Source organism: Lemur catta, chromosome 1, assembly GCF_020740605.2.
Source record: "Lemur catta isolate mLemCat1 chromosome 1, mLemCat1.pri, whole genome shotgun sequence".
Classification (NCBI taxonomy): domain Eukaryota; kingdom Metazoa; phylum Chordata; class Mammalia; order Primates; family Lemuridae; genus Lemur; species Lemur catta.
The window spans coordinates 109,819,981-109,834,075 of NC_059128.1; the positions used below are offsets into that span (position 1 = coordinate 109,819,981).

Below are 14,095 nucleotides of genomic sequence, written 5' to 3' on the forward strand. Positions count from 1 at the left end.
TTCTTTACTTGTGAAGCAGTCTCTTCCCATTTCCACCTCCCCAAGCTCCTGGCAGCCGCCAATCTGCCTTCTGTCTCTATGGATTTGCCTAGTCTGGACGTTTTACATAAACAAATCATAAAATATGTGAACTTGTGTGACTAACTTCTCTCCCACAGTTTAATGTGTTCAAGATTCACTCACGTTGTAGTGTGAACCATTACTTTATTTCTCTTACGGCTGAGTAACTTGTGTGGATGGAGGACACGTTGTCTACCCATTCATTTCTCAGTGTGTATTTGGATTGCTTCCACCTCTTGGCAATTGTGAATAGGGCTGCCATGAACATTTGCATACAAGCTTTTTGTTTCAACACCTGTTTTCAATTCTTTTGAGTCTATACCTAGCAGTGGAATATACTATATTCGGATAGGGTCACAGAACAGTTCTGGGCTTCACTTTTGATGAACCTCCAAACTGTTATCCACAGAACCTGCATCATTTTACGTTCCCACCAGGAAGGTGTGAAGGTTCTTATTTCTCTGCTGACACTTGTTATTTTCCCGTTTTCATAATAGATTCTAGCCGTCCTAGCGGCTGTGAAGTGGCACCACATCGTGGTTTTGATTTGTGTCTCCCTAATGACCAATGATATTGAGCATCTTCTCATGGCTTCTTTGTATTTAAATACAAAGCATTTGTATTTAATGCTTTAACATAACATAGTATTTTAAGCAGAAAAGTACACACAAATGGAATTCATTTGGATGTCAATAAAAGTTTTCACACGTAAAAAGATTACATATAGGTTGGTGAGTGGGCTCCACCAGGCCAAGGTTGGACCACGCCAGTATCCCCATGGGTTGTCGTTTGGAACTCCGGATCCTAAACTTCCTGTCTTGTCCTTTGTATGTTCTAGGTTGGGGGCCGTCCCGCACCTAAGGCAGGAAGATGGTGGCCGCAAAGAAGACATAAAAGTCGTTGGAGTCTATCAACTCAAGGCTCCAACTTGTTATGAAAAGTGGAAAGTATGTGCTGGGGTACAGACTCTGAAGATGATCAGGCAAGGCAAAGCGAAATTGGTCATCCTCGCCAGCAACTGCCCAGCTTTGAGGAAATCTGAAATAGAGTACTATGCCATGTTAGCCAAAACTGGTGTCCATCACTACAGTGGCGATAATATTGAATTGGGCACAGCATGTGGAAAATACTACAGAGTATGCACACTGGCTACCATCGATCCAGGTGACTCTGACATCATTAGAAGCATGCCAGAACAGACTGGTGAAAAGTAAATTGTGCAAATTTTTTCTTTAATAAAACTTGACAGTGCCTATGGTATATATAAAAAAAAGATTACATATAAATTAAAAACCTGGAAGCGCATGTGAGCGAATGTTAACATGTTTATTTTGACATGCTGTGATGATGGAGAATTTTCCTTTCTTATTTTTGCTTACTTGTATTTTTTTCTATAAATAGGCATCTTTTCAATAAAAAATGTAAATAAGAGCTCTAAAGACAAAAAAACAAATTTGACTTTTATCTTAGAATATACATCTAATTTCACTCTAATTAGATATATGTTCTAAGATAAAAGTCATTCCACTCTAATTAGGTCTGTGACCCCTCCCACTTCGACCCAGAAAACATCAAGGAGAAGTCACCTCTGGCTTTTATTCCCTTCTAGGGGGCAGGGCCCAGGTGAGGGTGGTGGGTGTCCAGGGCAGGGATAGGGTGATGGGTGCGGGGGTCTGGGCATGACAGTGGGAAAAGATGGGGGAAGGGGAGCTGCAGATGGTCACAAATCAACTGTCCTTCCCCCTCCCACCCCTCCCCCACCTCCGCCGAGGTGAAGGGCAAAGTTCCACAGAATGGGGTCCCTGGGAGGGGACAGCGGTGTGCACAGAGCCCCCTTCCCCTGGCTGCTGTTGTGAGTTGGGGGCTGCAGTCTGGAAACTCAGCCATTGACACAGGTTTGTCCCACTGCCCCTCGTGTGTCTACACACCCATCCATCCTTCTCTCTGCCCCCCGGGGGCTTGAGAATACATGCCCTAGGACACACCGACATTGCAGCGCAATAGTGTGAAAAACACTTGGAGGGGAGAGACATGGCTATCTTATTATGGGCTATTTGCTACATGTGATAATAGCGATCATATTATGGGCTATTTCTTACATGTGACAATGGCATGGTGGCTCTATCTATAAAGTGTTAGCTTTGCATAGTGTCAGTATCACAGCCAATGAGGTTTATCCAAGGTGTGATTATTTCTACAAAAATAAGTAAATAAATAAAATAAAGTGTCACGTGTCAGAGGTCCATACGGAAGTCATTATGGGTTAAGTAATACAGGGCTTGGGATTTTCTTAGCAGTGCTACAGCCAATTGATGGCAGGGTTATAGATGAAACAGAACTGGTTTAGTGTTTACAACTATTGAAGCTGAGATATCAAAAATCATTACGTTTTTCTTCTACTTCTGTGTCTATTGGAAATTTCCACATAAAATGTAATCAACGCAATTTATCTGTTATTAACTATTTAAAAAGAAAACCATTGTTTAAAAAGAAAATTGGTGAAGTTGGAGTAGAAAGGAAATGTCTTAGCCTGTAGAAGGCAACTACTCATGGACCTTCCGTAAATATCATGCTTAACAGTGAAATGTTGAGAACATTCTATTCTAAATATGAAACAGTCTGTGCATTCCCACTGTTGTTATTTCTGTTTAACATTATAGCGCGGGACCTAGCCATGGATGTAGGAATAAAACAGAAATGCATTAAAAATTGAAAAGGATGATACAAAAGTATCACAATTCATAGATGTGACTAATTTGTTCAGAGATACAAAAGAATCTACCCAAACAACTTGTTAGAATTGTTAAGTATGTACCAAGCTTTTTCATTCAGTGCACAAAGATTAATTGCATTTGAATGCAACAAGAACTAATTGAAAGAAAAAAGAAATATATAGAAAAGGTTATACTTACAACAGTGTACACTACACGTATTCATAACAAATTCAGATATTTTAATGTCTTTAAATGAAGAATTAACGAAACTGTGTACAAACACATATCAGAAGGCCCCAATAAATAGTTATAACCTGTTCCTGAATTAGAAACTCATATTGTCAAGATGTAACTCTCAGAACTGCTGCAAGAACTTATACTGAGGGAGAAGCATGAGCAGGATGGCCGAATAGGAGATCCTAGCCTTTCTGCCCTCTACAAAGAGTAGCAATTTGGCAGCTAGTCATGAATGAACCTAACTCTGGAAGAGCTCTGGAGTCCACTTAAGAAGGTTCAACAACGCTGTGGAAGATGTAAATGAGAACAACCACACAAAAAGGGGAGCAGGAAGCTTCATCTGGGTTGTATCACCCCATCCCCAGGTCAGCCCTGCCCAGCACCGGAGGGAAGTCCCTGGCTCATGAGCGCCCCTTGCAGGGTACAGGGGAGCCAGGTGGACAACTGGCATCCCCAGGCTTTTGGGGCACTACTGGAATGACTAGCTTCACTTTCGTCCCGCTGAGATTGCTGTGGGAACCAGCAGAGCTGAGCTGTCTGCAGACAATGGGGAGCAAGGAAGAGAGACAGGGGTTACCCGTGTCAGTCACACAGTGTGAGCTACCTGGTGCCCAGGGAACTACTGGGCACAGGCCTCCAGCAAACTCCTCTGCTGAGCACCTAGTAGGACTCCAGGCTGCTGTGCACCCCCCACCTCGCAGTGCGCCAAGGACCAGCAGTGTTCACCACTGCAGACCCTGGGGGGCTGAACACACAGGACCTAGCGGCCCTTGACCCTGAAGAAACCAACACCCAGCTCAGCAGTGGCGGGCCTCCTGCAGCTGTCACCACTAAGGGCCCCATGATTTTTCCCCTTTGCAGTCTCCAGGTGCCTGAGCCAACATCCTTCTCTCCATCCCGCCCTCTTCCTTCTCTTTCCCCGCCCTCCCACGCAAAAGCCCAGTCACCACCCTCCTCCTCCTCTTCCCTCCCTTTCCCCAGACTGTGCCCCAAATTCTTTTTTATTCTATTTTTCATACAGATCAAAAAATTTAAAGAACTCCCTTCCCACTAGCTTACACCTTTATACCTGCTCACTCTCTCAGTCTCTCTCTCTGCCCCCCCCCAACTTGTATTCTGACATTCTTCACTCAACTCAACTCAAAATATAATGCCCCCTCCATTAGGGTACATCTCTCCCAAAGGCAATGAGAGGAGCTATAAATATTAAACCATTTTTTTCTGAGACGAATAGATTATTTTCCTTTGTAAATATCTTCTAATTAAAAAGATACTATTTATTAAACACTGGTCACAGTGCCTGAGACATAGAAAAGGTGCAATGCTTAGTGGCATTTAATATTATCATCATTTTTTCTTGTTTTTTCTTATACTACAGGACAATAAAATCTTTCTTTGCTTCCCCAGTCAAGAAGAATCATGTGCATAAGTGCCCAGACACATCCATGTGATGATCCCCACCTGCCCACAGACAGAAAACATATTTATAGGCAGAGATAATTGGATGAAGTCCATCAAAATAAGTCATAAGGGATTATGATTGCTTGAGCCTAAGCAAGAAGTGGGGGAAACAATAGCTAGCATGCATCAGACACCCCTTGATGTGGGTGTTTTCACACCTGAATCCTTACAACAGTCCTACGGAGACAGACACTGTCATCCCCAGCCCTCCTGTCATATTTCTCCACCACCTAGCTGGCCATCGGGAGACTAGGGTGGAGAATTTTCTGCGGAAGCTTTCTTTTTTTGTTTTATTTCAGCATATTATGGGGGTACAAAAGTTTAGGTTACGTATATTGCCCCTCCCCCTCCCCCCGAGTCAGAGCTTAAAGCGTGTCCGTCCTCTAGACGGTGCACATGGGACTCATTATGTATGTGTACGCCCCTCCCCTCCCCCCCAAATCTGCCCGACATCCGATTAATGTGCTCTTAGGTGATGATCAGTGAAACCAATGTGATGGTGACTACATGTGGTGCTTATTTTTCCATTCTTGGGATACTTCACTTAGTAGAATGGGTTCTAGCTCTTTCCAGGGAAATACAAGAGGTGCTATATCACCATTGTTTCTTATAGCTGAGTAGTACTCCATGGTATACATATACCACATTATATTAATCCACTCATGTATTGATGGGGACTTGGGTTGTTCCACATCTTTGCAGTTGTGAATTGTGCTGCTATAAACATTTGGGTACAGATGTCTTTGTTATAGAATGTCTTTTGTTTTTTGGGGTAGATGCCCAATAATGGGATTCCTGGATCAAATGGTAGGTCTACTTGTATCTGTTTAAGGTATCTCCATATTGCTTTCCACAGAGGTTGCACTAGTTTGCAGTCGCACCAGCCGTGTAGGAGTGTTCCTGTCTCTCCGCATCCATGCCAACATTTGTTGTTATGGGACTTTTTGATAAAGGCCATTCTCACTGGAGTTAACTGATAACTCCTTGTGGTTTTGATTTGCATTTCCCTGATGATTAGAGATGTTGAGCATTTTTTCATATGTTTTTTGGCCATTCTTGTGTCTTCTTTTGAAAAATTTCTATGCATGTCCTTTGCTTACTTTTTGATAGGGTTTTTGATTTTTATCTTGCTGCTTTTCCTGAGTTCTAAATAGATTCTAGTTATCAGTCCTTTATTGGATGTGTAGCATGCAAAAAATTTTTCCCATTCTGTCGGTTGTCTGTTTAATCTTGTGACAGTTTCTTTGGCTGTGCAGAGCTTTTTAGTTTAGTCAGGTCCCATTTATTTATTTTTGTTGTTGCTGTGATTGCCTTTGGGGTCTTCATCATAAATTCTTTGCCTAGACCAATGTCTATAAGAGTTTTTCCACATTTTCTTCTAGAATTCTAATAGTTTCACACCTTAGGTTGAAGTCTATTATCCACTGTGATTTGATTTTTGTGAGAGGTGAAAGGTGTGGGTCCTGTTTCAGTCTTCTACATGTGGCTATCCAGTTTTCCAAGCACCATTTATTGAATAAGGATTCTTTTCCCCAGAGTATGTTTTTGTCTGCTTTGTCAAAGATTAGATGGCTATATGAGGATGGTTTTATATCTGGATTCTCAGTTCTGTTCCACTGGTCTGTGTCCCTGTTCTTGTGCCAATACCAAGCTGTTTTAATAATCACAGCTTTGTAGTATAGTTTGAAGTCTGGTAAATTAATACCTCCCATGTTGTTCTTATTGCCTAAAATTGCTTTTGCTGAATGGGGTCTTCTCTGGTTCCATACAAAGTATAAAATTATTTTTTCTATATCTGTGAAAAATGATGTTGGTAATTTAATAGGGATTGCATTGAATCTGTAGATCACTTTGGGTAGTATAGAATTTTTTTTTTGAGACAGAGTGTCACTCTGTTCCCTGAGCTAAAGTGCCATGGCATCAGCCTAGCTCACAGCAACCTCAAATTCCTGGGCTCAAGCAATCCTCCTGCCTCAGCCTCCCAAGTAGCTGGGACTACAGGCATGCACCACCATGCCTGGCTAATTTTTCTATATATATTTTTAGCTGTCCATATAATTTATTTCTATTTTTAGTAGAGAAGGGGTCTCGCTCTTGCTCAGGCTGGTCTCAAACTCCTGAGCTCAAATGATCTGCCCACCTCGGCCTCCCAGAGTGCTAGGATTACAGGCATGAGCCACCATGCCCGGCCAGTATAGATATTTTAACCATGTTGATTTTTCCGATCCATGAGCATGGTATGGTTTTCCACCTGTTTATGTGCTCTGCAATCTCCTTCCTCAGTGTTTCATAGTTCTCCCTGTAGAGGTCTTTTACCTCCTTCGTTAAATATATTGCTAGGTACTTTATTTTCTTTGTTGCTATTGTGAAGGGTATTGAGTCCTTAATTTGGTTCCCCATTTGACTGTTATTGGCATATATGAATGCCTCTGATTTGTGTGCATTGATTTTGTATCCTGAGACTTTACTGAATTCATTTATCAGTTCCAGGAATCTCTTGGTTGAATCCTTGGGGTTTTCTAGATATAATATCATACCATCAGCAAAGAGTGAGAGTTTGATCTCTTCTATTCCTATTTGGACACCTTTATTCTGCTCTCTTGCCTGATTGCTCTCACAGGGACTTCCAGCACTATGTTGAATAGCAATGGGGACAGTGGGCAACCTTGTCTGGTTCCACTTCTAAGTGGGAATGCTTTCAATTTTTCCCCATTCTGTATGATATTGGCTGCGGGTTTGTCATATATGGCTTGTATCGTTTTTAGATAGGCCCCATCTATGCATATTTTGTTAAGCATTCTTATCATAAAAGGGTGTTGAATTTTGTCAAATGCTTTCTCTGCGTCTATTGAGAGGATCAAATGGTCTTTGTTTTTGCTTCTATTTATGTGGTGAATTACATTTATAGATTTGTGTATGTTGAACCATCCCTGCATCTCTGGGATGAAGCCCACTTTGTCTTGATGAATTATTTTCTTGATAAGCACCTGGGTTCAATTTGCTAGGATTTTATTAAGAACTTTTGCATCTGTATTCATAAGGGATATTGGTCTTTAGTTTGCTTTTCTTGTTGTGTCCTTTCCTAGTTTTGGTATCAGAGTTATGTTGGCTTCATAAAATGTGTTGGGGAGGATTCTGTACTTCTTGATGTTGTGGAATAACTTTTGTAGGATGGACACCAGTTCTTCTTTGTAGGTGTGGTAAAATTCGGGTGTGAAACCATCTGGTCCAGGGCTTCTCTTTTTGGGAAGGTTTTTTATTGCTGTTTCAATTTCAGTTCTTGATATTGGTCTGTTCAGGGATCCTATTTCTTCCTGGCTGAGCCTAGGGAGGCTGTGTGTTTCTAAAAATTTGTCCATTTCTTCCACTTTTTCCAGTTTGTGTGCATAAAGGTTTTTGTAGAGTTCATAGATGATATCTTGTATCTCTGTGGCATCAGTTGTAATTTCTCCTTTCATGTTCCTGATGGAAATTATTAGAGATTTTTCTTTCCTGCTCTTGGTTAGTCTAGCCAAAGGCATGTCAATTTTGTTTATCTTTTCAAAGAACCAACTTTTTGTTGTATTAAACTCCCATATGGTTTTTCTGTTGTCCATTTCATTTAGTTCTGATTTGATCTTATTAATTTCTCTCCTTCTGCTGGATTTGGGGTCAGTCTGTTCTTCTTTCTCCAGCTCTTTGAGTCTATTCATTATGTTGTCTATTTGGGAATTTTCTGTCTTTTGGATATAGGCATTTATGGAAATAAATCTTCCTCTCAGGACTGCTTTAGCTGTGTCCCACAGATTTTGATAACTCGTGTCTCCTTTGTTATTTAGTTCAAAGAATCTTTTGATTTCTGTCTCGATTTCCTCATTTACAAAATAATTGTTCAGGAGAAGGTTGTTTAGCTTCCATGACTTTGAGTAGAAATGAGAATTTCTGTTAGGGTTAATTACTACTTTTATTCTGCTGTGATCTGAGAAGATGCATGGTATAATTTCCATTTTTTTTTTAATTTTTTAAAACATGCTTTGTGTCCTAGGATATGGTCAATCTTAGAGAATGTCCCATGAGCTGATGAGAAGAACGTATATTCAGTGGACTTTGGACAGAATGTCCTGTGAATGTCAGTCAGGCCCATTTATTCTAGCGTTCTGTTTAATTCCATTATTTCTTTGTTTATTTTCTGTTTGGAGGATCTGTCCTGTGCTGTCAGCAGGGTGTTGAAGTCTCCAGTTCTTATGGTGTTGCTGTTTATCATTTGATTTAGATCAAGTAGGGTTTGCTTTATGAATCTGGGTACACCTCAGTTGGGTGCATACATATTAAGTATAGTTATGTCTTCTTGTTGAACTTTACCCTTCACTATTGTATAGTGACCATCTTTATCTTTCATTACTTTTGTTGATTTAAAAACTAAGTTGTCTGAAATTAAAACTACCACGCCAGCCTTCTTTTGGCTTCCGTTTGCTTGAAATATCAACTTCCACCCCTTTATTTTCAGTCTAAATGCATCCTTGCAGGTTAGATGTGTTTTCTGGAGACAGCAGATACTTGGCTTGTATTTTTTTATCCATTGGGCCAGCCTATGTCTCTTGAGTGGGGAGTTCAATCCATTCACATTTATTGAGAGAACTGATAGGTGGGGCAGATTTGTGTTCACCCTGTTGGGTAGAACTTCATTGCTATGTTTTCTCTCTTGAGCCATTGTGGTATCTGGCTTTGATCTTTAGCTTTTGAGTAGTTTTACATTCGTTTGTGAGTGTTTCTTGTGCTGGTCCATGTGCAACTCTGTTGTGAGTACTTCTTGGAGGGCTCATCTTGCTATGGTGAATTCCCTCAGTCTTTGTTTATCTGAGAATGTCTTAATTTCTCCTTCATATACAAAACTTAGCTTTGCTGGGTACTAGATTCTAGGCTGGGCATTATTCTGTTTCAGAAGAGTGAGGATGGGGCCTCAGTCTCTTCTTGCTTCTAAGGTTTCCATCGAGAAATCTGGCATTATTCCGATGGGCTTTCCTTTGTGTATTACTTGTTTCTTTCACCTTACAGCTTGAAGAAGGGCCTCTTTAGTGGATATTTGGTCAGTCTGATGATTGCATGACGTGGTGTCTTCCTATTTGCAATGAATCTCCCAGGGGTCCTTTGGGCTTCTTGTACCTATATATCTAGATTTTTAGCAAGGCCTGGGAAATTTCCCTCAATTATATCTTCAAATAGCTTATCTAACCCTTGCATATTATCTTCTTCACCCTCAGGAATGCCCATAACTCTCACGTTAGTCTTCTTCACATAACCCCATATTTGTTGCTGACTTTGGTCTTTACTCTTATTTCTTTGCTCTATCTCTATGACTGACTTATTCAATTGGAAGGTGTTATATTTGATCTCTGAGATTCTTTCTTCTGTTTGATCTACACTGCTCCTGAGGCTTTCCACTGTGTTTTGTAGTTTCCTGAATAAATTCTTCATTTCCAGGAGTTTGGTTTGATTTTTCTTTAATATTTCAATTTCTTTGGTGAATTTTTCTTCCAAGTCCTGGATTTTTTTTGTGTGTGTGTGGTTTCTTTGTGTTGGTTATCCATTTATTCTTGCATATCATTCAGTTTTCTGACGACCCATGTTTGAAATTCTTCTTCTGACATTTTAGTGTTCTGAATTTGGTTAATGTCCATTGCTAGAGAGCTGGTGTTCCTCTTGGGGGTGGGGGGTGTTTTCCATCTGATTCTTCATACTTCCAGAGTTCTTTTGCTGAATGCTTCCCATCTGGATCAATGGCTGCTTCCCACCTTTCAGCTTTCGTTTGGAAAATAACACGCCTTGTGCTCTGTTCCTAAGCTGCCTACCAGCCTAGTTGTGTTGCTTCCCTAGGGGGAGCCATTTATGTGTTGTTTGGGGTTCTTCTACCACAGTTGGGGGGCTGCTCCTGGTTGGAGGAGTTACTTGGGGAGCCTGTTTTGGCCTTTTGCCAGGGTTTTTTTTTTTTTTCCTAGTCACTAACCCTCCTGTTGTCAGCCAGCTGGAGGTAATAATCTGGCCGCAGGGTTTTGATTTGACCTAAAACTGGTCTGATGAGTTAAGTCTCTGGGCTGACGACTTTTGATCTGCAGCCAAGATTCACACTGGTTGCAGAGAGAAAGTGGCTTTTTCTTGTCTCTCCCTATCTCCAGAGGTGGTGCCTACCACTTTCCGAGTGAAGGATGCTGGCTAGAGGGAGGGGGTGGTGCCACTGTTCGCCCAACGCCCCAGTGCCTGCAAGATCAAGGCGCTAGTGTCTCACGACTGGGGGAGCAGTCAGGGTTCACACATCAAAATGGGACCGTTAACCATAGGTTATATAAGGGCGGAGCTCATCGTGAGAGTCCCCAGGCTGGGGGAAGAGAGCCACCCGACACAGTATCACACTGCAGCAGCTAGGCTGTGGAACCCCAAAAATGGCGACTGCCTGCCCGTAGAGTGTCAGCACTGGGGAGCGATTTTTCAGGGGTTGGTAGGTGCCAGATTGGGGGGCTAAGTTATCAGGATTCCCCCTGTCTCTTTTATGTCACCCTCCCACAATCTCTCGCCTGTCCAGCAGGAGCTCTCGCTCTTTCTGACCCACCCTGAGCGGGCCTATTTGCCCGCAGCGGTTTCCAGGTTAGAGTCCCCTAATTAGTTTTCCCCTCCCTCGATCTGGACCCACTGAGTGGTAGAGGCAATTTACCTGTCTCCTAACTGCCTCCAGCGGTAGCCCAGACCAGCCCCTCCCCCAGCCAGTGCAGTCCTGGCACAGAGCTCGGGGAGTTCAAGATGCTTCCCGCTATTGTCTCCTCTCCACAGAGCCCCATGTCTCCCGTAGTGATTTTGCACTGACTTCAGACAGGTCCCTGACTGAGTGGGTGTGGAGGTCAGAGGGGAAGCAAGACTTTCTCTTGTGGGCCTGATCCCACCTCACTCGCTGGCGAGGCAGGCGCAGCCTTCCCACGCTCTACTCTCTATTGATTGTCTGGCACTGCCAGATTTTCGAGATCTTATCTCCCTTTCAACTTTTCTTTGTCCTGCTTTTTGTGTCCCACGCTGATTCTGCATCGATTCACAACGCTGTTCTTGCAGGGGAGCGATCCACTCACGTGTAGCAGACCAAGATCTACGCCTCCCTCTCTGGGAGCAGGAATCCAGGAGGTTACCTCCACTCTGCTATCTTTTTCTCCCGGGAGCTTTCACTGATGCCATTCTTCGGCTCCTCGCTCCTTACGCTGAAAATGAACAAGGGCTAAGGAAGAGGGTGAAGACAAAACTTCCACAGGAACAGTGAATAGGCCAAAGAACAGTGGAATAATACCAGAAGACTTAGGGGAATAACTTGTAAAAATGGGGGGAAATATCACACAAGTGAAATATAAACATGCAAATAGCTCTAGGTACATAAACAGCTACAGTCTAAGCTGAAATATTATTCATGCTAGGGTATATTGATACAAATATGACGACTAGGAGCTTATCCATTTATTCACTCTCCACCCACTTGTGAGAAAATATCACAGACTATATATGAGGTTCTGCACCTCACGGTCTCCATTGGTATCACATCTCGCCCCTCTTGACATGTGAACATACAGCAAGGAAAGTTCATTTTAAACAAACCCCCTTCTTCTTCGAAGTTACCACTGGTTATGTTTGAGGCCACCACCATGGGGCATCTTCCTTCTAATGTTTTTTAAAGGAATAGACCATGAGAGAGAGAGAGTGCGCGAGCACGCATGGTGAGCTCTCCATCCTGGGGCGCATACAAGCAGAGACTGTCAGGGATGGAGTAGCTTGGTTGTCCACGGCTCATCTCTTCATTGGGTAGGAGGTAGAATCCATGCACCGACCAGCCACCAGCTGCCAAAACAGCAGAAGTCCTCCCCAGGAATCCAGCTGTGAGGAGTGCTCAACACCTGGCAGTGTTCAAGGGTTCCCGTTGCTACTTCTCCATGGAAAACTCTTCTGGATTCAGGCCAAGGCTCCCCATGCCCAGGAGGGGGCTCCCCATGCCCAGGAAGATGCTCCCCGAGTCATTATCGATGGCCAAAGGGACCAGATGGTGAGAACAGGCTGGACCTGTAGGGCCCTTCTTCAAGACAGTGCAAGGTCGACACCTCTGACCCCTGCAGGGTCCAGTCCAAGCCCCATATCCAGCTTACACAGCAACAGTAGCAACATCAATAACAACGAGTAGCGTTTACTAGGCCCTTGCTCTGTCTTATGCATTTTACATACTTTGTCTCTTTTAATCATCACCACAGTCCTGACCGGTGAGTTCTGCTGAAATGGCCATTTACAGACACAAATGAGCGCAGCCCAGTGGTGGAGGGTGCCAAGGTGAGGCCGGGTGGTCTGGGGCACAGCCTGGCTCCACCAGCTTTGTGACTGTGGGTAGTCACATAATATCTTCCAGACTCTATCCCTCATTCGTAAAATGGAAAAAACAATGGTGAATATAATTAAAGGGCTTAAAACAGGCTCAGTGACTTGTCTTGGTGAAGGGTGTTGGCCACTATTCCTGCTGTAGGCTGCCTGCCCACCCCAGGCACACAGTAGGTCTTGCAGTGAGCTGAGCCCCTCTGGCCACTCGGGGCTCTTTTTTTTATTTCAGCTTATTATGGGGGTACAAAAGTTCAGGTTATATATATTGCCCATGCCCCGCCCATCCCCCCGAGTCAGAGCTTCAAGCATGTCCATTTCTTCTGTATCTCCAGGACTGCCTGGTTTGTCGTACTCCGGATTTGCCCCCAGACCCTGAAGTGCATGAACCTGCCAGCAGATGAGGTCTCCCAGCTGCAGCAGGAGATTCAGGAGGGGGCACACCCCACCACCCGAGTAGAGGGCTCAGGGACCAGCTGCCCAAATCCTCTGGCTGATTGAGCTGGACAGGGACAGAGGGAGGTCTGGAGTCTCCCTAACATGCTGCCAGCGTCAGGACTGTCTCTTCCCGCCCTCCTGCTCGACAGCTCTGCTAGGAGCCCCCACTTCAGGCCCTCCCCTCACCTGAGACCACCCATGGAGCAATTCTGATCAGAATTCAGGGAGAGCCAAGGGTGGGGATTGCACTAGGTCTGTTGGGTGGAGCATCCTGGGTGTGGGAGGAGGAGGCAGGTGGTGGTACAAGGGGCTCAAGACATTTCCCCTCTGGGGCACCACATTGACTGATGTTCCACTATTAAAGATGTCCCTGGATTCATATGGCATTGTACCCAATGAATGGGAGCAGAGTAGCTTGGCAGAGGGAAAGGCTGTAGGGTCTGACAGACCTCAGTTCCTATGAGCTCTGGAACTTGGGCTAGAGACTCGCCCTCTCTGAGCCTCAATTTGGTCTTCTGTTAAATGGGCATTTTCCTTCCTCTGGAGGCCATTGCTTGGGTCTCTCCATCAATGTCCAGAGCTCTGCCAGAGAGTTGCGGGGAGCGGGGTGGAAATGCACTGTGCGTTGTGATGCAGGTGAGCGTCTGACACAAAGAAGGCACACTCTCTGTAGAGTGCCTGGCACACAGTGGGCTTACTTTATGTAGAGCAGCCGGCACACATAGCAGGCATGTTTTATGTAGAGCACCTGGCACACAGCAGACAGGATTTATGTAGAGTCCTTGGCACACAGTGGGTGCACTTTATGTGAGTCACGA

General features: G+C 43.8%; 1 pseudogene across 1 annotated transcript; it reads left to right on the top strand.

Annotated features, from left to right (window-relative positions):
* Positions 1-911: 911 nt before the first annotated feature.
* LOC123634132 lies at positions 912-1,274 on the top strand (annotated as a pseudogene). Its single transcript, XR_006733869.1, has one exon. The product of XR_006733869.1 is annotated as a 60S ribosomal protein L30-like (transcript).
* Positions 1,275-14,095: the final 12,821 nt, after the last annotated feature.